The 24,128-nt window shown below is 35.9% G+C and overlaps 1 non-coding gene across 1 annotated transcript; it reads left to right on the plus strand.

The window, feature by feature from the left end:
* Window positions 1–949: 949 nt before the first annotated feature.
* LOC120891274 (U6 spliceosomal RNA) lies at window positions 950–1,056 on the plus strand. The gene has a single exon (XR_005735650.2). It is a non-coding gene; the product is annotated as a U6 spliceosomal RNA (small nuclear RNA).
* The last annotated feature ends 23,072 nt before the right edge of the window (window positions 1,057–24,128 follow it).

Consider the following 24,128-nt stretch of genomic DNA (forward strand, 5'->3'; position numbering starts at 1 on the left):
AAGAAGATTTTAAGTTTGAGACCAGTCTCAGCAACTTTGTGAGGCCCTAAGTAACCTAGGAAGACCCTATCTCACAATAACTTATATAACAAAAAATAAATAACTGGGCATGTAGATCAGTGACATAGCATCCCTGGGTTAAACATCCACTACTACTACTACTACTACTACTACTACTAATAATAATAATAATAATAATAATAATAATCACACTATTATAAGTAATGGTGATATTTCTGAATTACAGAACCATTAGTATAGAAATACTTGGATGTATTTCTATATAATTGTTATGAGCAGGTATTTAGGATGTACTTCTCACTGGATCAATGGGTACTTATAATGACAGCCAATCTGAGTACATAAGAGATACTGGATTCCTGCTGGGACTCAGAAGAGTAGAGAAGAGCAAAAGGTACTATCTTTTGAAATTGACAGTCTATTTTGAAAGATAAAGGTGTGGCTGACAAGGACATGTGTCAGGAACTAATCAGAAGTTGATGAAAAATCCTACCTCCCTCAACCACTGAAGTGGCTGAAAGATAGGGTAGTTCTTCCTCCGTGTCTCCATAGCACACACATAGGTACTCTTAGAACGAGAGGTGCAATTCAGGCTAGATTAATCTATAGATTAAGAAAGTGAGGAATCTGGCCAATTGCCCCATAAAACTTAGGTCTCACCTACTGATACTCTAAAAAAGACATTCTGAGGGTGAAAAGTAGTATATCCTAATCGCTCCCCCCAATAGAGGTGGCCATGCAAGAAGGGGATCATATTTGTATCATATTTACCTAACATGTTTGGCCAGTTTTGTCAGAGCTAAATTGAAAGGGTATCAGAATTTGTTTTAATGGCTTCTTCATAGGTGGCAGTTTCTAAATATTGAAACACCAGACACAGACTCCATTTAAAAAAGAAGAATAAGAAAAAGAAAACAAAACAAAACAAGTGCTTGCTTCAGCAGCACATAAACTAAAGTTGGAATGATACAGAGAAGATTAGCATGGCCCCTGTGCAAGGATAATACACAAATTTGTAAAGTGTTCCATATTTAAAAAAAAAAGAAACAAAACAAAACAAAACACAAAAGTAATCTGGATCTTTGCATAAGTGATGTTCTAACTGATTGATATTACCTAATACCTAGTGTCTCCTATAAACAACTATTCCATGTCACCCTTTTCTTTTGCACTCATCTTATTCTTCCCTTTTTAAACAGTCTTTCTTCTGACCCCACTCTCTACCATATTTTATTTTTTATTTATCTTATTTCAGTCTTATTTATTTTCATTGCATTTTCAAATTCAATTTATTATGCAATTATTAATTTTTAACCATTTCAGTCAATTCTGTATTACACCTCACACATTATGCTTATGTTAAGAAAGTTGTAGAGATCATTCATAATTATATTTATATTATATATTGATATATCATTTACTTTTAATTTATAACTGTTACTTTTGGCATTCTATTCTTCCACAGGGTCACTGAAAATTGAAATTAGCACTTGGATTAGCCTGAGCATATGTTTTGAATCTAAGATGTACTGTCAGCACAGGACTGGTTCTAAAGAAACAATTACTCATCCCAGTGAAACTGGAGTTCTTCACAAAACCAAAATTTCCACTCTGCAGTGTGTGGAGTAGGGGAGTTCTAACTTAAGGCCTCTGCAGACAATAAAGCCTATTCTAGTGTTAGCAGCTAATCACAGCAGAGAAATGTGTGCTATTATCAGCTCCGTGGGTTAAAAACAATGAAGTCAGATTTTTCTGTGCTGCTATAGCAACAGGCATGTTGCACTTCTCAGTGCTCAGGAGTACCCTTCTCCATATAGTAGCAGACCCAAGGAGCTCACCACCAGTTTTGCTTCAGGTTCTTTTCTTATGAACTTGAATAATGAAATCCATGGAAAATGAAGGGTGAATGTAAAAGAGTAGGATTTATTGCAGAGAGAAAAAAATTAGCAGTGCTTTCTTAAAATGAGTAGCAGGGTCAGATAGCAGTCTTTTTCCTTCCCAGTGTGTCAGCCTAGGGGTTAATAATATAGGGTCACTGGTCAAAATCTTTGTTAAACAAGTATTTGAAAGTGTTGAGTCTTCTGATTCAGCTGGTGACCTTCTGATTGACCAAAGACTTTTTGCAACTTTCCTAACCTCTATCCAGATCTGTCCTTACCATTTTTCCTGCTTTTCTGGGACAAAGGCTTGGCTGAAATCATCAAAATATCACCTTTACATTAAAAAAGTCTTAATTGGGGTCTATTAACCTGACTATATACCCAGTTTATTATCTATCTTATCTTGAAGGGTCCCCACATCAAAGAGAAAGAATATATCTCAAGGGGTGGACAAATCTGGGACCTCAGAAAACATGAGGAAACAGAATAATATAATCCAACCCTAATAGTTACAACTCACCAATAAAGGAACCAACAGACACTAACTGGAAGAAATTCCAGAGAATCATAGCATCAGGGACAGGGGTACCCTGTGTTTTGTTTCTTCTTTGCTAACAAAGCATTAAACTTCCTTTTTTTTTTTTTTGCAAATAATGTCCTCATTATTAGATTGGCATTGGGGACAAGGACCAAATTTTAGCAACAAATATCACACCCCTGATGGGACCCAAGAGCAGCACCCACTCCAGCTTTCTTTAGCAGGCCTGGCTCCAAGGAAATCCACATCCATACCAAGGTGCTGGCTAACTTGTTGAGAGCCAACAGCAAAAGAGTTAGGAGACAGGTGATTTTGCCTGGGGTCAAAGAAGAGGATCTATTCCTGTCAGTAAAGGGAGGGACTGAGGGAGCATCCCAGCAGCTGCTAAAGCTCCTTTTGGTTTGGGGTTCTGCCTTCTCTCTCTGAACAGTATAGGTTGTTCCATCATGGTCCACTTTGAGAGAAAGGAAACTGAACTCAGTAAAATGGTGACAACCTTGGCCATTTGGTAAGTCCTCTGGTGTGTGTGCCAAAACACTTCATCCTACACATTGGGTTTCTCTTTGTAGAAACACCTGGTCCTTCTTTTTGGGGACATCTGTAACACTACTGTTATAGGAGTCATGGTAAAACAGGACTTGAAAACATAAGGATATGAGGAATATGAACTTCCTTCTGATCTGTTCTAGGTTCTCATCTGTTTGTTGACCTTGGGATTGGTAATTCCCTCTAGTTGTCTGTTTTGTTTGTATCTGTTACTGCTCCTATTAAGACGTGGCCAGTATTGCATTGATTCTATAGGTAAACTCTTGAGAATGATCTTGGCTGTTCTATTTAAAGGTTCTCATCTGCCAGTCATGGTTTTCGGGCTTCTCTCTGGTTGTCTCTTGCTTCTCTTTCTGTTTTTTTCCCCAATCTTGCAATTGGAGTTGGCATATCAGAGATAAAAAAAAAAAAGTTGAAGAAAGTGCTGCCTATAAGTCTCAGTGTTTCACTGTAATGACCTGACTTTTAAATAGCTTTTTGGATTATTGTATAATCTTGGTATTGGAGTAAGTCTGTCAAAGGTAAAAAGAGTAGAATAAATTTTCATGGGTGGATCTGTCTGTTTTAAATGTTCCCATCTGTCCACCTGGTTTTGGTGATCCTTTCTTGTCTGTTTTTTTCTCTGTTACTGGCCCTTTAAGACATGGGCCATGCTGCATTGATCTTACTGGTAGTCTCTTGAGCAGAGACATCTTGGTCACATCAGCCAAATATGGGTATAAACCTGTCTAAGAGAAAGATGGTTTAGTGTAACACAATCTGGACTTTTTTAAGTATTTTTTTCTGGATTACTATATAATCTTGAAACTGAAGTTTGTAAGGAGTAAAGTATATGAAAAAGATTCTGTATGTATAGGCATTTGTGCAGTTGCATGACAAGGGGTCTAAACAGTCAAAAACTAATTTAAAGGAGCCAAAAGGCACTGCCTCTGGTGTGCAAGGATAGCAGAATATGAGAAGAAAGAGTGCTTTTAAAAAAATCAATATTTTAAATTTAGTGTTGACACTCCCAGCATTATTTCTCAGCCTGGCCCCTGGCAGCCACAGATCATCTTATTGTGGGCCAAGGACACAAGCCCTATACTATCTAAAAATAGAAAAATAATCCCAGAAAACCTGCCTGGGCTACAGAAAAATGGCTAAAGATAACCTGGCTTGGGCTGGGGATGTGGCTCAAGCGGTAGCGCGCTCGCCTGGCTCGCCTGGCATGCGTGCGGCCCGGGTTCGATCCTCAGCACCACATACCAACAAAGATGTTGTGTCCACCGAGAACTAAAAAATAAATATTAAAAATTCTCTATCTATCTCTCTCTCCTCTCTCACTCTCTCTTTAAAAAAAAAAAAAGATAACCTGGCTTCTGTCATGCCTTCAACCTCTTTTTTCATTGGGGGGCAATGTTGGAGGTTACTGGCTACAAACAATGTGGTAATAGTTTCCAGCACAGTCAGTTTATGACTGGAGAAAGGAATAGTCTTCCCTTTTAAGCTGTGACAGGGTACCTCATTTGGCCGGGGCATATTAATCACTAGGGCAAAGCAATTCTTGCTATAGTAGTATCCCATCAAACCAAATGCCTGGAGAAAATGACAGAATAAATAACTGCACCCAGAAAAGAAAAAACGATAGAAACTTGCCACAGTCTGGCTAGGTACAATTCACAAGCCACTTGTCAAGCAGAAACAAACTTAATTTTTAGAATGCACACCACACCATGGGAGCTCTCCAGGAATTCCCTCAGAGCCCAACTGCCACTCTTTTGGTGAGCACATCAACCCGCACTCTTTCCGCTCTTGAGGCCGATTGGCTGGATCGTGTGGGCGAAGCCAAAAGAGTCCCCCAATGAACAGCTCCTTGGTCTGAAAGGGCGGTGAAACAGCCCAATGAGCGTCACTGAAGAGGAGCCAATCAACTGGAAGTTTGCTGGGGCCGCTTCGGCTGTGGCTCTCAACAGAAACTAAAGCCAACCTATGTTTTGTAGGAAGCCTCTGCAAATGGGTCCTCAAGGAAGCCTAAAAAAGAGAATGGAAAGGGCCTCTTCCATTGTATGACAATATGCCTAGCATAAGAAAATGGTCAAAGGGAAAAAAAAGCCTCCAGGTATAAATGACAGTGGGAAACTCACTTAAAGTTGAGTGCATGTGATAATAATAAGACAGGCAGGTCAGGATCAAAATATCCTGTGTTCCAACCCCTTGAATGCAACCTCGGAGGAAAAAAAATAAGGCAAAGTTTTTATATATGCTGAATTTTCAAACTCTCTTCTGAGATGAAATTTGTTGTCTAAACTAAATTCACAGGGGCTTGGATTTTTATTTAGTGGTAGAGCACTCACCTAGCATGGGAAAGACACTGAGTTCGATCCTCAGCACCACATAAAAATAAATTTAAAAAAATAAATGCACAGATACCATTCATAAGGTCTGCTTCAGAATATGAATTTTAAAAAAGGTCCAAAACTAGAAAAGAAAGGTATAGGTATGGCAATATATTTTCATATATATAGGGTTAGGGTTAGGGTTAGGGCTACGGTTAGGGTTAGGGTTAGAAGGTAAAACAAATGTTTCTAGATGAGAAAGTATTTTGTCTGGTAAAGTAATATTCTCTGGCTAAAGTCCAAAATGAAAGTCGACCAAAGTAAGAATGCAAAATTATGAATGTAAGTAAGTCATAGAAGGTCTGTGGAAGATAAATCTCAAAAAGTTTGTGTTTGTGATTAAATTGGCTATAATTAATAACAAAGTTCTTATAACTTTAATGTACTGATACACAGCAAAGTATGAAACATTGTTCTGCTCTTATCTATCAAAATATTTTTATTGCATTTGTTAGATTTTATTACTTGGGAGAAACTAAGTCCTAAAGGAATTAGTTTTTTTTCCTGTTTAAAGTCTCAAATGATTACTTTGTAACTGGTTAAAAACTGTTATTTGTAACAATATAGTCAACACCCAGATTATATGGGACTAGTTATACATATGCCTCTGAGAACTAGATTTGCCTAAGCCTTGTTTAAGTGTTATGTAAAAGTTTATAAGAAATCCTGTGAATAAAAAACCCAATAATCAAAGAAAAAATTCAGATAAAATTCTCACTGGTAGATCAGACTATATAAAATACAGATTTCTAGATCATGGAGACAAGTTACATGAACTTGAACATTCAGTGTACAATAACAAAAATGTAAGTAACCATTATCAAAATATGCATCACTTCTAATTCAAAACTAAGAGATAAAATTTAAGAATTATTGAAATCAGCAAGGTTTGGTAGTGCATGCCAGTAATTCTAGGGGCTCAGGAGCCTGAGGCAGGAGGATCTGGATTTCAAAGCCTGCCTCAACAAAACAAGGTGCTAAGCAAATCAATGAAACCCTGTCTCTAACACAAAATAAGACTGGGGATGTGGCTAAGTGGTTGAGTGCCCCTGACTTCAATCTCTGGTACCTGGCCCCACACACACAGCCAAAAAAAAAATATATATATATATATATATATATATATATATATATATATATATATATATATATATATAAAGTTTATGTAAATTTCCTGGCAAGATAACCAATAACTTCTCTTTTATACATTGTATCTGACATAGAAGGGCCACACTGTCATTTGAACACCTATTTTATATCATTTGCTTTGACTAAATCAATTTATAATGATTAACACTGTTTGCTAAATGTATAGGAGTTTTAAGGCTATCCTTTGATTTTTATTAACCCATGCAGACCTGTAATTATTGTTACCATTACATTCTAGATTCTAAATTGTACTTTAAAATTACAACTTAGTGAAATGTAAAGATTAAGAGAGTACCTTGTCAAGTTGGTGTTCTCCAAACTAAAATTATGTGTAGTAAAATCTCAAATTTTATAAAAATAAAAAAATTTGATTGGTATTTATTCATGTCATTTGATGTTTATAGCTGGATGAAGTAATTTGTTGTCAATAAGTTATATGTACAATTTTGTGTTACTTATCACACTGAAATTGTAGTTTAAAAGCATTTTGGGGAGATAATAATGAGAGCCTGATCTGTTTAAGGTAACATTGTAAAACATGGAAGCATTCTGCTACTTTTTCCACAAAAAGAACGTTAAAAGATTACTCTTAGTCTTTCTCTGATTCATGTTTCAGATATAATGGTGTATTGTGGTATTTGTCAACAACTCCATGTTATCTGAGATAAGGCTCTGCCTCCTATCTTAGTACATATAAGAATGGCTCAAAAATAGGCTAGACTTCAACTCATTTAAAGTAGTGTTCAAAAGTTTGTTTTTGTTGTAAAGATCACTATGATCTTGAACAGGGAATACACTCTATAGCTAAATAAAAGAACAAGAAAATAAGTCATTTTTTGGTTCATATTACACAAACTGAATATGTTTTCTCTGTTAGTTTTATTTTGCATTTTCCTTATAAACTTTATAACTATTGTATGTTAATGTTTTGCAGAGGTACTGCTTAAGAAACAAACAAACAAGAAACCCACCTGGGTTCCTTTGAGATAATAAACCATCACATGCAGATAGTATATAATGCTGATATCCAGTACTAATACTGACCCCAATTAAATGAAAGGAGTAACTGTAAAATTATAGATATTTAAGTTATAACCTGTTGCTCACTCTTTTAAGACTGGTGAAATTTGCTTGCTATGTGTTTAAACCCAAAAACTTGGAGATCAAAGTCAAGGAAGTAAAAGGGTAAAGGAAAAAACAGCAAACATTTTGGCCCTTGCCCTCTAAGGTCAGACAGGACCCAGAGAATGATGGAACCCCTCTCTGGGCCCTACAAATCTGGTGAGTCACCCAATCTACTGAACAAGGAGATTTAGAGGATTCTAGACAACCAGAAGCCAACCAGTGCATTTTTTTGCAAAGTGAGGGTCAATGGAGATGGAAATATTCCTGATGCTTCCAAGAGAGTTCACATGTGGTCAGCAGGACTCTGACCCATCCTGGTAGATGACACTTCTGGTAGAGAAAAGCTAAAAGAGCCAAGAGGGTTTGCATACATGCCCAAGAGTGATCTCTGAGAAATCTCAGCTGACTCTTAATAGTAGATAGGAACAACTTCAGTTTTGACTGACTTAGTCTTAAACACCTGGCAGGAGGGAATAGCCTTAGCATTATCCTAAAGGAATATTTAAAAGACAGAACAATATTTTGTTGCTTTTTCTTAAATGTAACTAAAAATGTACACTTGTGTCAGCCCTGCCAAGGGTAATGTTAGAGGCTATAAAGGAAGTTTTCTTGTGTGAAAGTGCCTAATAATAATGATCACAAAGGACTCAAGAATCACATGTTTGTCCTGAGTTAATTTGAGCTGGATCTCATACACTTACAAATCATCCTAACTTCCTATATTCAAAAACTTGATCAGTTTTTCATTGATATCATTATGAGTTACTGTCTTTGTGGTTTTAAGGAACTGGCTAAAATGCTAATTGCTTTTGTGCTAATTGTTTACCAAAAAAGTAATGCTTTGCTGTCTTGTTTATTGTTTTCTTAGCATGATTCCTGCCCTATGTATGCCTTGTCCAGTCATATGTCATCAGCCACCATGGACCTCTGAACTGCTCTTATGGTGAGTACCCTTAACTCTCCACACCTCACCTGATAGAGAAAAAAATACTTTGGGTTACTTTCCCCACTTCTGCCCTCTTTCAGCAGGAAGAAGTTTGGAGATGTAATCACCCATTTTCCCATAGAAATGGAATGTAGAAATTAACAATGGAAAAATGTAACAGTGGTCCACTGATTTGAATATAACCCTTGCTGCTCTGCCACTGCAACTTATTTTTAAATGGACATGTTTCTTTCCTTTCCTCTCTCCCTGCTCCTACCACTCCCTAATCTCAGGAAAAGCAAGATGACCTTTCTTCCCCACTCTAAGCAAAGTTATTTGTTCTTTTTTTGCACACCCACCATAGGAACAAAGTAATACAGACTTTGGGTATGGTACCAGAAGATCTCAGAAATGACTATGTCCCAAATTAACAAGTGAATTGCAACTCCAATATGTAGCCTCTTTAAAAGCACCCTGCTCCAGCTGATGGGAAGAATCACAACCTCTGGGATAGGAGTTTCCTGTATTTCTCCTTTATTAACAAACCAATAAATCTTCCTTTTTCTTTTCTAAAAAAGAAAAGAAAAGAAGCAAAGAAAGAAAATAAAATGCAAAGAAAGACAATAAATATTTGATTATTAAACACATCAATGAGCTGAAAGATGATATAACGAATGAAGAAACAGAAAATAAAGCAGGTGAAAGATAATTTCAATAAGCCAATAGATATTCTAGAAAGAAACCAATCAGAAATCCTTGTAAATGAAAGTCACAATAAATCATGTCAAAATTTAGTTGAAAGTATTACTAATAAGTTAGATTATGTAGAGAACAGAAATTCAGGCTTCAAATACAGTGGATATGAATTTGAACACTCAGTGGGTTTAAAAAGAAAAAATAAAATGCAAAGGCCAAAATCAGAACATACAACTCTTGGAGAAGATTATGAGATTAAATTTAAGAGACAGTGAAAATGAGTACGTCATGGAGATACAGGTTAATGGATTAAGATCATTCCAAGTGAAATAATATTAGAATCGTTTCCTAAACCTTAAGAATGAGATAGCCATCCATATTCAGTATAAATATAGAATCCCAAATTAAAAAGAAAATAATAGAGAACCTCTCCAAGACATATAACTCTCAAAATTCCTAACATATAATAAGGATTGCATATTAAAAATTGCAAAATAATCATGTCAGGTCAAATTTAGAAGTAAAAGATCAACTCTCACTTCTCAACCTTGAACTCTAAATTCCAGAAGGTCTTGGAATGAGATGATCCAAGCTCTAAAAGAAAACAATTAAAAACCAATATTACTTTTTGTATACATTTAGCCAGTCTTATCTTTAATTTGGAGAATTTGTTTATTTACATTCAAGGTTGGTATATGTATGCAATGACATCTGCTATCATTTTGTTATATTTCTTGTTTTCTTTCAGTTTTGCTTATTCTATTCTTTTTTTTAAAAAATTATTTATTTATTTTTTTAGTTTTCAGCAGACACAACATCTTTGTTTGTATGTGGTGCTGAGGATCGAACCCGGGCCGCACACATGCCAGGCGAGCAGGCTACCACTTGGGCCACATCCCCAGCCCCGCTTATTCTATTCTTCCTCTCCTGTTCAAGTTTGTGATTTGGTAGTTTATTGCATTTATAAGATTTGATTATTTTTTTTCTCTTGTGTGTCTACCTTTCCGGTTTTAAATTTTAGTGTTTTTAATGTATTTAATTCAATGTGTTAATTATCTTTTATTTTTTAGATGCAAGACTCCCATAAGTATTTAAACATCATTTGTAAATATGATCTAGTGGTGATGGATTTCCTTAGTTTTTGCCTGTCTTGAAAACTTTTTATTTCTTCCTAATGTATGAAGGTTAACTTTACTATTTATAGTATTCTTGTTTTAAAGTTATTTTTCAGAACTTGTAATATATCATTCTATTTATTCATGGCCTATAATGTTTCTTCTGAGAAATATTATGGTTAGTATAATAGAGATTGCCTTAAATGTGCATTTAATATATTGGGATCTTACAATCTAAGATTCTTTTTCTTGACTTTTATCCCTTTGTAAATTTCTTATTAAAAACATGACTTATTTCCATCATTTTATTGTTTATCTTCATTCTGTTGGATTCCATTGAGTTTCTTCATAAGCATTGTTTTAATTTTTGTGGGGGGGCATTTCATCAATGTCATTGTCATTGGGGTCTGTTGTTTCAGATTTATTATATTATTAAAAGTTATAAATTTACCTTTTTTCATATTTTTTGTGCTGCTAATTTGAGATTTTCATATGAGGTTTCAGTTATCTCTGCCACTTCTATAGGGAGTCTTTTTCCTGAACATATATCTGGGTGTTTCACCTTGTTATGTCACATTGTCTGGTTCAAACTGGGAACAACTATGTAATCTCCCTATAACTTCCTTGGGCTCACATAATGACTTCAGACAGTGCTTATTTATTGCTCCAAAGTAAAAAATGCCCACTGGGGTCCATGCAATGGTAGTGACATCCTAGCAACTCAAATATGGTGAAGACAGCAACGGTTTTGAGGTGTTTACTCTGTGATCATTTTTACAATGGAATTGGAGGTATTATCCAGATGATAGATCTTTCCCTTAGACACTGTCGAAGTGAGTTCTACTTCTGACAAGAGCCTCTGTAACTTTCAGCTCCAGCTTCACTGTGGTCTTAAAGCATCTGCTCTCAGATGAGCAGTAGTGTAGGCCTAGACACTGCCTGGGGAGAAGCTGTGATAGGGACTGTAGCACAATATCTGTTGTGCTCACACCTAGTCCTCAAAGATCTGCAAGTTCAAAAGCAGCACAGGCGCAGAACCATGTTGCTTATTCCTGGAACTGTAAGCAATACTCACACAAACATCATGAGGGGAGGAAAGCAGGAACATAGTGGGCACCCTTCTTTAGTCCTGCCATTGTTGTGGGCCCATACTTGTTTGTCCATACCCTTGGTTACAGATCAGTCTTGGCAAATGAAAGTTCATGTTGCTAAGCCCATGCATAACTTTCATTGTAGACATTATGGTCTCTTTGTTCATTATTCTTTCAAATGAAGACAGGAATGTCTTGGAAAATGGAATGAATTTTATTTACACAATGAATCATCTTACCCACTAGGCTATTAAAATATACCTCTAGTAGTCACTCTTTGTTGAGTGTGCACATAGGGCCCACATATCATTGATATTTTTAACTATTCAGAGATGTCATTCCTCATACACATGCCTCATCCATGATACTACTTGTCATTAATTTTCCAATCATATTCATTGTAATCCCTGACTGGCAAGCCAAACTACTTGACACAGTAAATTATTTTATATATAAAAATGCATATGACTATTTATTCCTTCAAGCAAAGTGAAAAAACAGATTCATTGATCAGATTTTTTCCTAAGGAAGTATTTGCCTTTCCAATGTTCTTCAGTGATGTTACAGAAAAGGACTTTAGTGTTGCAGTTGTCTACTTTTAGATAATAATTCCATATTATGTGGAACCATTACTAAAATAGGCCTAACTCTTCCTTTCCTCAGTAAATTGACATATACTATCTATATCCTGGTCTGTACAAGATATAGGTACAGCCCCGGAGATAGTCAATACATCATAATTGGGGACTCTGATGGTTAATCTGAGTTGTTAACTTCATGGGATTAAGAGATGCTTAAATGTAAAAGCCTTCTAGGAATCTCAGTGAGGGCATTTTAGGAATGGCTGGCATGTAGGAAAGTGAACTGAAGTGGAGACCCACTGCAAGTATGGGCAGCACAGTCTGATAAGTTGAGACTTGGATGTAACAAAAAGTTATAAGAACAAGGAAGCAGAAACACAAATAATGTCAATTCTTCCTGAGTGAGTTATTGATTGCTGCTGCCATCACCTTAGGACTTCAGATCCCAGGTCCTTCACTCTTCCAAAATGGTCAGTGATTCTCCACTGGACACTCCAGGATTTGTCCAAGCCTTTGGTCCCATGATAGATGTTTCATCAATGATACCTCTTTTTCTGAGACTTCAATTTCTTGGACTGAGAAGCTACTGGTTCCTCCAGCTCTACAGCCCACAGAGGGCCATTGTAGAAATATCTATATCTACATATCTATATGTATCTATATATATTTATATCTATATATATATATAGATATATATATATATATATATATATCCTGTTGAATTTACTTATTTGGTGTTATGGTTCCCAGAGTTGACTGTCCAAATAGGTTAGGCTTAAAGTCACTAAAGTCTTTCATTCTCATATTATCAAGAACTCTGACAATCCATGGTGTGAACTATTTAAAGAGATTCATAAAATAAATATATTTGAAGCTACTAATTTGCCAACTGTAAAAAGAAGTTTTGTGATTTTATATATGATACTCGTGAACATTTCTGGAAAATTAAGAAATATGATGATGTTGACTAGTTGTTTCTGGCTTCATTGTACAAAGTAACAAAGGAGAAGGATGAGCTTGGAAATTTAGTTTTTAAGCTGTAGACACTCATTACCCATCTAAAAGCTTCTTAGTGTGCTCTGAATAGAATTATCTTTCTTTTAGTCATATGAATGAAGTTGCTGAAAACCAAACACAAATCCTCACACTACATTTAAGATTCCAGTCAACTCCCAGCCTTAAAAGTTGTCCGTAGTTAAAGTTACAGCACTGCTTGGGAAAAAAATGGGATCCTCTAAATTGTGTTAGAGATATGGGAGGTCTCTAAGGAGGATAGGGATTTTGAATTCCTAAATTCTATTGAATATATTTTTTTCAGAAGGTGTTAAGTCCTGAGCTTTAGGCATTCCTACTCTTATGATCTGTGGTAATGAAATGTCTATCTCTCCTGGGGGAAACTAATCAGCCTTTTCCTATGACAATGGTAAACATCTTTCATGATTCAATTGCTCAGAATGAAGCTAAGAATTATGCTATACACGTCTCCACTTGCCTGGGAAGGGAGATTCCTTTAGTAGCATAGGAGCACTACGGTAACTTCTGACTTTTTAGTGACCCATGTTCCCACATAAACATGGAATCAACCTGTAGATGAAGCCCTCCTAAATAGGAAGGTCAGTATGACAATTCCAGATAGGACCAACTAAGGCCAAAATCTTGACCATTTGACATGAAGGAGTAAACACTTGATTGGCAAAGGTTGCTAAAGGAGGACCCAAGTTTTCAAGTCAACCATAAAAGAGTAATAAATTTGGAGACAGTATTGTCTACTTTGTCATTCCCTGCTTGGAAATGGCACATTTTCCCTTCCCTTAAGAATGCTCTGTTCTTAAGCCTCACTTTGCTTTTACTTTACTTTCACCTCACTTTCACTTAATTTCACTTAAAATAAAGTTCTTTTGCATGGATTTGGGTGTGGAATTTTAAATTTTCTTTCTTCAGAACACCAGAACCAAGACTTTTAGCTCTTTGTTTTTCTGTGACACCTTAAATAAAGGGAAGGTCAGGTCCCCTTGAGGAAGGGCCCTGGGTACTACCAAAATATTTTACTGTTAATTTTCTCCCATTCGTCCCCAAAGGCACCTAAGGCCTTTTACCAGGGTAGCTGCATTGAGAAAAAGTCAATGATAAGAACTTTCAGGTATTGATAGACACAGGCTCTAAATTGACATTGTTTCCAGGAGATCCAAAACATTATTGTGGCCCTCCAATGGGACTAATGAAGGTCAGGTGATCAATTGAGTTTTGGCCAATATCTGACTCATACCATTGAGAGTCACTGTGACCCCAAACTTATCATGTGATTATTTTCCTATTCCCAAAATGTGTAATTGGGATAGATATAACTTGGTAAAACAACAACATTGGTTCCCTAATTTGTGGAGTGAGGGTTATTATGGTGGAAAATGCCAAATAAAAGCCTCTGAAATCCCTATAATTGAGAAAATAGTAAATCAAAAGAAATGCCATATCTCTGGCAGGATTTCACAGATTACTGTCACTGTCAAGGTCATGAAGGATGGAGGGGTGGTAATTGCCAAAATATTCCCATTGAATTCTCCTATTTGGCCTGTGCAGAAGATGATTGGATCCTGCTGTTGATTATCATAAGCTTAATAAGGTGGTGATTCCAATTTAAGTTGCTATATCAGATGTTTTCTATTTGTTTTGTTTAAGTAGATTAACACATCTTCTGGTACCTGGTATGTAGTTATTGGTCTGGCAAATATTTTTTTTTCTCCATCCCTGTCTATAAAGACCACCAGAAGCAATTTGCTTTCAGCTGGCAATACCAGCAATATAACTTCACTTTCCTTCCTCAGGGGTATATCAACTCTCCAGCCCTATGTCATAATTTAATTCACAGAGATCTTGATCATCTTTCTACTCCACCAGGTATTAATTATACTGGTCCATTCTATGATGACATTATGTTGATTTGATATTCTGATCAAGAAGTAGCAGCTACTCTGAACTTGCTAATGTAACATTTGAATATCAGATGATGGAAAATAAACCCCACTAAAATTCAAAGGTCTTCAATGTCAGTAAAATTTCTAGGAGTACAGTGCTGTGGGGCCTGCCAAGATAAGACTTCTAAGGTAAAGGATAAGTTGTTGCAACTGTTCCCTCCTATGAACAACAACAAAAATAGCACAAAATCTGGTTGGCCTATTTGGATTTTGCAGGTAGCACATTTCTCATTTGGGTGTGTTACTCAGGCACATCTACTAAATGACTCAAAAAGCTTTTTCCTTTTTTTATGTGGGGCACAGAATGGAAGAAAACTCTATAAAAGATCCTGGCTTTTTCTGCACTTTGGGACATATGACCTGGCAGATGCAATGATACTTTGAGGTGTCAACAGCATATAGGGGTGCTGTCTGAAGATTTTGGCAGGCGTTATAGGTGAATCACACAGCAGACCATTGAGATTTTGGAGTAAGACCTTGTCATCATGTGCAGACAACTATTCTTCTCTTGAGAAGCAGCTTTGGGCCTGTTAATGGGCCTTAGTGGAAATTGAATGCTTGACCATGGGCCACCAAGTTGTTATGCAACCTGAGCTTCCCACCATGAAGTGGGTATTTTCTGACCCACCAAGCCATAAAGTTGTATGTGCAACAGCACTCTATCATCAAGTAGAAATGGCACATACCCAATCAGGCCTTGTACCAGAAGGCATAAGTAGTTTGTATGAAGATGTAGCCTAAATTCTCATAGTTCCTACTCTTCCTGCAGTGCCTTCTGTCCCTCAACATGAACCTATAACCTCATGGTGTGTACCTTATAATCAACTGACAGAGGAAGAGAAGTCTAGAACCTACTTTACATATGATTTTGCACAATATATAGGTATCATCCAGAAGTGGAAATCTGTAGCACTAATGCACCTTTCTGGAACAACCCTGAAGTACAGTAGTGAAAAGAAATATTCACAAAGGATAGAACTTCAGGTAGTGTAACTGGTTGTACATTTTTCCTGGAAGGAAAAATGGTCACATATGCCACTCTATACAGATATTTGGGCTGTAGCCAGTGACTGGCTGGTCAGAGACATGGAGAGAACATAATTGGAAAACTGGTGGCAAAGACATACGAGGATAGACCTCTTTGAATGGGCAGAAAATGTGAAGACATTTGTGTCTCATGTCAATGTTCATCAAAAGGTGACCTCAACAGAGGAGGATCTTAATAATCAAGCAGATAGGATGACCCAGTCTATGTATAGTTGTCAACCTCTTTCCCCAGCACCCCCCTGTCATTGCTCAATGGGCTCATGAACAAAGTGGTCATGATCACAGGGATTGTGGTTATGCATTGGTTCAGTAACATGGAATTTCACTCATGAAGACTAACCTAGCTACAACCACTGCTGAGTACCTAATTTTCCAGCATCAGACATGAACTCTAGCACCTTATATGGCATCACTCCCCAGGGAGATCAGTCAGTGAACTGGTGGTGGTTGATAGTATTAACCTACTCCCATCAGGGAAGGGGCAGTAGTTTTCCTTATTGGAATGGACGCTTATTCCTTATTGGAATGGACACTTATTGGAATGGACACTTATTCTGGGTATGAATTTGTTTCAGTCAAAACTACCACCCATGGACTTACAGAATGCCTTATCCATCATCATGGCATTCTTCATAACATTGCTTTTGACCAGGAATTCACTTCATAGCCAAAGCGGTGTGATAATGGGCTCATGCTCATGGTATTCACCGTCTTACCATGTTCTGCACCATCCTGAAACAGCTGGTCTGATAGAATGGTGGAATGGACTTTTAAAGATGCAGTTGTAGTGCTAGGTAAGTGGCAATACCTTGCACAGCTGGGAAAAAGTTTTCCAGAAGATTGTATATACTCTAAATCAGCATTCATTATATGTATTTTCTCTCTTATCGCTAGGATTCATGGGTCCAGGCATCAAGAGATGGAGATGGAAATATTACCACTCACCATTACCCTAGTTACTCACTAGAAAAAATTGCTTCTTGTTACCACAACCTTATACTCTGCTGGCCTAGAAGTCTTAGTTACAGAGGGAGGAAAGCTTCTACCAGGTGGTACAACACTTATTTCATTAAACATGAAGTTAAGAGTTTCCCCTGGCTACTTTGGGCTCCTCATGCCTCTGAGTTCACAGGCTAAAAAGGGACTTATGTTGTTGGCAGGGATGACTGATCTACATTACCAAGGAGAGACTGGACTGTTACTCCACAATGGCGGTAAGGAAGCATATTCCTGGAGTGCAGAAAATCCCTTAGGGTGTCTCTTGGTATTACCATATCCTGCTATTCAGGTCAATGGGAAAAATACAAAAATTCAATCCAGGTTAGATGACAAGTGTCTCAAACCCTTGAGGAATGAAAGTGTGATTCATCCCTCCAAGTAAAGACTCCAAATCGACTGAAGTGCTTTCTGAGGATACAGGAACGGGAGGCAAAAGAAAGTAGTTATAAAATACAATATATGGCCACTGTCCAGTTGTAGAAACAAGGATTGTAATTGCCATTAATATTTCTTTCCTATTTTTAAGAATATATACATGCATTAAGTGGAAATGTTTGTTACTCTCTTGTTATTTATTTATCATGTAATATAATGTCGATTTACTTAATATCAGTACTTAAAGAGATATTAAATCTACACTAGAGTATTTAAGTTGTGAGACATCAGAAGGGCAAGCATCACTCAAAAAAAATAATTAGTTTTGTTTTTCTTTCTGTTCTGAGGAAGGGACTAGTGAGTTTTTGGTTGTACAAAGGATAGTTATATCATGGTAGGTGGAATGATGGCCCTAATATTTATTTATATGGAGATTAAGTGTGATGTAAAAAGTTGTATTTGGTATCAGATTGAGAAGTGGTGTATTTGTGAAGGTAATTCTTAATTTTTAACTTAACGAGATTAAGAGATGCCTAAGATTAAGAGGCTTCTACGTGTCTTAATGAGGGTCTTTCTAGGAAAGATTGGAATGTGAGACAGGGAACTGAAGACCACTATAGGTTTGGGTAATACTGTCCAATAGGTTGGATATAGGAACAAAAATTTGGAAGGACAAGAAAGCAGCAGCAAATGCAAGCTGTATTCTTCTGTAACAGGTTTTTGATTGCTGCTATAATTTCCTGAGGACATCAGACTTCAGCACCTTTATTCTTCCAAAGCAGACTCTACTCAGTGATTTCCAGGGAGTTCCAAGGCCTGCAGTCTGGAACTGGGACCACATAATTGATCCCTCTTGTTCTGAGATTTTGTATTCATGGACAGAAAAGCTAATGATTCCTCCGGGTAGCCATCATGGGACTTTTCAGTTTCTGGACATGTAAACCAATTTAATGTTGATTTTGTTCCCCTAGAAAACCCAGGTTCCACTGACACTTGGATTACATTTCATGTAATGTACTTGTCTCTTTAGGCCCTGTTCTATCCTGATGATGTAATCTAATAATTTAATTTAATCATTTAATATAAATGATCATTCCATAATTTTATTGATATAACACCCTAATAAGTCTATTAAACTTATAACTATTACATGTTGTTTTAATAAATTTTCAATTTGGATTCCACATTTGTTTTAGTAGATAGAAGTGCAATTAATTTTATCATGTTGATATTGTACCTGGCACATTTGTTGAAATACTTCACATCTATAAACATCTATAAAATTATATATTTTTATTAGGATGCATTAATTATAGAATGGTGAATTGTCACATTTGTATATTCAGATAACATAATTTTATCAGTTTAACTAATTCTTCCTCTCACTCTTATGTCCACCCTGCTGTTACCCTGCTACTCTACCTCTGTGGCCTTCCTTCTACTATTATAACATCTTTTTTCCCTATTTTTTGCTTAGCTTCTATACATGAAACAAAACTTGTCTGAGTTTGGCTTAATTTGATTAACAAGATGCTCTTGGGACCCATCAGTTTTTCTGAAAATGGCATCATTTTTTCTTCGTGACTGCACACAACACTATTTTGTATATATATAGCACATTCTCTACTCATTTGTCTGTTTATGCATATTTAACCTAATTCCACAATTTAACTATTTTGAACTGTGCTGAAAAAGAACATGGATATGCATGTATCTCTAAATTATGGTGACTTTTATTTCTTTTGGATAAATATGAGGTCATGTGGTAGTTCAGTTTTTACTTTTATTTAATGCTCCATACAGATATCCTTAGTGGCTGTACTAATTTACATTCTCAACATCAATGTATAGGAGTTCCCTTTCCCATGCATACTCACCAGCATTTACTGCTATTTGTGTTCTTGATGATTGCAATTTTGACTGCAGATGGATGATTAATGTAGTTTTTAAAATAAATTTTTAAATTGTAGTTGAACACAACACCTTTATTTTAACTATTTTATTTTTTATGTGTTGCTGAGGATCGAACCCAGTGCATTGCACATGCTAGGCAAGTACTCTACCACTGAGCCACACCCTAGTCCTTAATGTAGTTTTGATCTGCATTTATCTGATGGACAAAGATTTTGAACTTTTTTTATAATTGTTGGTCATTTGAACTTTTTTAAGTATTTAGCTCATGCATTTGTTATGGTAGAATTTTTTGAGCTCTTCATATATTCTGGATATTAATTCTCTGTCAGAAGAGGATCTGGAAAATATTTTTCCCCACTATATAGGCTGTCTCTTAACTCTGTTGTTTCCTTTCCTGTGAAGAAGACTTAAGATTTTATATCATTCTAATCATCAATTCTTGGTTTTATTTACTAAAGTATAGGAATCCTATCCATAAAACCATAGCCTGTACCCATTAGTGAGAATGTTTCCTTTATGTTTTCTTCCAGAATTTGCACAGTTCTTTTTCTTTATTTATTTTCTTATAATGAGGTCTTCCATATACATTGAGTTGACTTTTGTATAGGCTTAGAGATAGGAATGTACTTTTATTCTTCTAACTATGAATACCCAGATATCTCATCACCTTTATTAAAAAGGCTGTCTTTCCTCCAATGCATTTTTGAAACTGTTAGACCAGGACATAAGACCACTCACTCCAATTAAAATCAAATTAAAGCAAGCTTATTATTTCAACCAGCCGGGCTGCCTCTCCCACCCAAAACTGCGTGAACAAGACAGCAGCAGCATCTTTCCTGCATCCCAGCTTTATAGCCCAGAAAGTTACACAAAGGGGGGGTTAAAGATAACAGAACTCTGATGAGCATAACACTAATGGTAGTTTACATTTTTGCTGGCCCGACATCAGAATTTATGAAGATCATTAGAGCCTCAGAGAGGATTGTTGCCTGGCCAGGGAAGGCCAAGATTTGTGAGGCGTCACTAAGGTTTCAGAGAGGGCTGCTATCTGGTCAGAGAGCCAGGCATGGATGAGTCCAAGGCACGGGGCAGGCATTCCAAGCAGGTTCAGAATTTGCAGTAATTTATAGTAAAGCCGAAATTATCTTTTCATGGCTTTGTGGCAAGATGGCTCCCAATTTTGAGAGAAAATCAGGTTGGGTCTATCAGAAACCTTTGTCAATAATCACATAACATAAGCTTTAATTAATATATTCTAACTGAAAACCATGCACATGCAAATGGACATACTTTTTTTCCCTATCATGGGCTGTTTTTTGTAGTTGCTTGTTTCCTTACTATACTGTAATGTCTAAACTATACATTATCATAATACAAAAAAAATGACAGCAGATATTCTTGCCAAGTTCCTGATCTTCAGAAAACATTCATTTATTTACTTTTTAGTAAACTAACTGTGGTTTTATTGTATATTTTTTAAAAAGTTTTTTGAGAGAGAGATAATTTTTTAAATATTTATATTTTTGTTTTTGGTGGACACAACATCTTTGTATGTGATGCTGAGAATCAAACCCAGGCCACACGCATGCCAGCTGAGTGTGCTACCACTTGAGCCACATCCCCAGCCCAATTGTATATATTTTTAATATAATTAAATGTTTCTTTATGTTTATAGATTAATGAGAATTTCTATAATAAACAAGGTCATGTAAAATGCTATTTCTGATTAACTTGATATTGTTAACTGCAGTGCAAGCTGAATAAATTGCAGCTTCAGGGTGGGCTGAACACTCAACCCCCACCCGTCTGGTTCCTTACCATTTGTTTGCCTCAAAGCTGAGCACTCAACCCTACTCAAGGCTGAACACCCAGCCCCTACAGGTCTGGTGCAATGGAAACCCACATCTGGCCCCTGCCCAGTCTTTATGAAGGCAGAAGATGACACCTTTAGCAATTACTGTATGATCCAATCATTGTATGCCACCAAGGCAGCTTGCAGACCCAGAGACTCTGTTAGATTTAAAAAGTACTGCAAATGGGATATAATATCTTTTCCTGTAAGACAGCCCCCTCGCTTACCCCCTCCCCCCCCTCTTCCTTCCCTGTCAGACATCACTGAGATAAAGATCTCTTGGTCACTTTGAATGGTGGTCATTTTCCTTTTAGATATGATCTCCTGATTTTATTTCTTTGACATTACTATGGTGGATCACACACAACTTTCAATATAGACTGTCTTGTAAATCTGGAAATCATGGTGCATAATTCTCTTTATACTTTATGCTTTGCTGTATTCAATTTATACTTTGTTGTATTGAGTATGTTGAGGTATGTTATATATAAATTTATGGGGTATTGGTGTGGAGAATATTTGTTTATTTGATTTGCTTTGAGATGTTTAATTTTATATTAGAATAACATCTGCTTAATTAAATTAGTTGTGACTTTTTCTCTTCTTACCTATATTTTGTGTAAGATTCTGTTTGAAACATGTTTGACACAATTTTCTAGTTACACAATCAAAAGATAACTTTTTCATATTCTAATTGATAATTCAATATTTTAATTGTTGTAAGATTATTTATATTGTGCATATTTTGTTTGAGATTTTATAATCTATAGATCTTGAGTATGTCATTTAATTTTATTTTATTTTAAATTTTTCCTCCATTTTTGAATTTACATATATGACATCAGAGTCTACTATTATCAAGATATTGCTAACTGTAGTAAAACCTGAGCATTATATTTATTTAGGTCACTTTACCTAAATGGTTTTATTTTCTTAAATATCATGTTATAACATGTGCTTTAATGATGAAATGTGATTTAAAGATTCATGAGGAGAAGGGTAGTCTATTATATTTGTTTCTGTTATTCTCATTTCCAATTCTTCTTAACTTTTTCATTTTCTAAGCCTTTCTCTCACATTAATTTGTTTCTGTCTACAGAATTTCTTTTAGCCATTTTTAAGAGTAAATTCAGTACTAACAAATTCTCTTCATTTTATTCATCTAAAATTATTTTATTTCCTCATACATTGCAAATTTAATTCAGGGACAATTTACCACTGAGTCACATTCCAGCATTTATTTTATTTTGAGACAGGGTCTCATAAGTTGCCAAGGGCCTTGCTAAGATTCTAAGGCTGGCCTCTAACTTGTGATCCTCCTGCCTCAGGCTCCTGAATTGCTAGAATTAGAGATATACAACACCTCACCCAACTCCTGAAAAAAAAAAGATATATATATATAGAGAGAGAGATATAGATATAGATATAGATCTATCTATCTATCTCTCTCTCTCTCTATATATATATATATATAAAATTTTATACCAGGGATTGAACCCAGAGGCACTAAACCACTAAGCCAAATCTCCAGCTCTTTTTAATTATTTTATTTTTATTTTTGAAAAAAAGGTTTCAGTAAGTTTTTTAGGGCCTTGCAAAGTTGCTGAGATTGGCTTTGAACTCATAGTCTTTTGCCTCAGCCTCCTGAGTAGATGGGATTATAGGGTCATGTCACTGAGCCCAGCTGAAGTATATTTTTACAGGAAATAAAATTCATTTAATTTTCATGAACTGTGAAAAATACTACTCTACTTCCTTCTAGACTTCATAATTTCAGGTCATAAATCTAGTATCATAAAATTTGTGTTCTCCTAGAAGTTTTACTGTCTTTAGTTACTTTCAAGATTTTTTTATTTGTCTTTTATTTCTGAAAATTTTGTATAAATTTATTTGTGGTTATCCTAATTGGAGTTTGGTCAATTTCTTAAATATGTAGAATTAGCACTATTCCTCACTTGTGGACTTTTCAGCCATTATTTCATTGACTATATTCCTAACACAACTGTCTTCTTTTTCTTGGATTCCAATGGTTTCTCCATTATCTTTGTTGTTATTATCCCATAGATCAATCAAATTCTGTCTAGTTTTGCAGTCTACTTTATCCAATTCACTCACTGAATACTTTTTCATTATAACTTTTGTTTTGAATTGATACAGATTGTGTTTGTGTGTATATATGTACTGTATAATCATTTTATGAAGTCTATTATTTTGTGCGTTTTTATAACTTATTTATAGGCTGAGAGTTTTCATTCTACAGTTCTTTCAGACAAATTTTAATTGCCTTTTAACACATTTTTAAAATGTATATTTTTTTTATTGGTTGTTCACAATATTACAAAGCTCTTGACATATCATACTTCGAACAATAGTTTCAAGTGAGTTATGAACTCCCATTTTTACCCCAAATACAGATTGCAGAATCACATAGGTTACACATTCACATTTTTATATAATGCCATACTAGTGACTGATGTATTCTGCTACCTTTCCTATCCTCTACTATCCCCCTCCCCCATCTTCTCTTTCTATCCCATCTACTGTAATTCATTTCTCTCCTTATTTTTCTTCCAATTCCCCTCACAACCTCTTTTATGTAGTTTTTTATAACAATGAGGGTCTCTTTCCATTTCCATGCAATTCCACTTTTCTCTCTCTTTCCCTCCCATCTCGTGCCTCTGTTTAATGTCAATCTTTTCTTCCTGCTCTTCCTCCCTACTCTATTCTTAGTTGCTCTCATTATATCAAAGAAGACATTTGGTATTTGTTTTTTAGGGATTGGCTAGCTTCACTGAGCATAATCTGCTTTAATGCCATCCATTTCCCTGCAAATTCCATGATTTTGTCATTTTTTAGTGCTGTGTAATACTCCATAGTGTATAAATGCCACATTTTTTTAATCCATTCATCCATTGAAGGGCATCTGG

Source organism: Ictidomys tridecemlineatus, chromosome X (genome assembly GCF_052094955.1).
Source record: "Ictidomys tridecemlineatus isolate mIctTri1 chromosome X, mIctTri1.hap1, whole genome shotgun sequence".
Classification (NCBI taxonomy): domain Eukaryota; kingdom Metazoa; phylum Chordata; class Mammalia; order Rodentia; family Sciuridae; genus Ictidomys; species Ictidomys tridecemlineatus.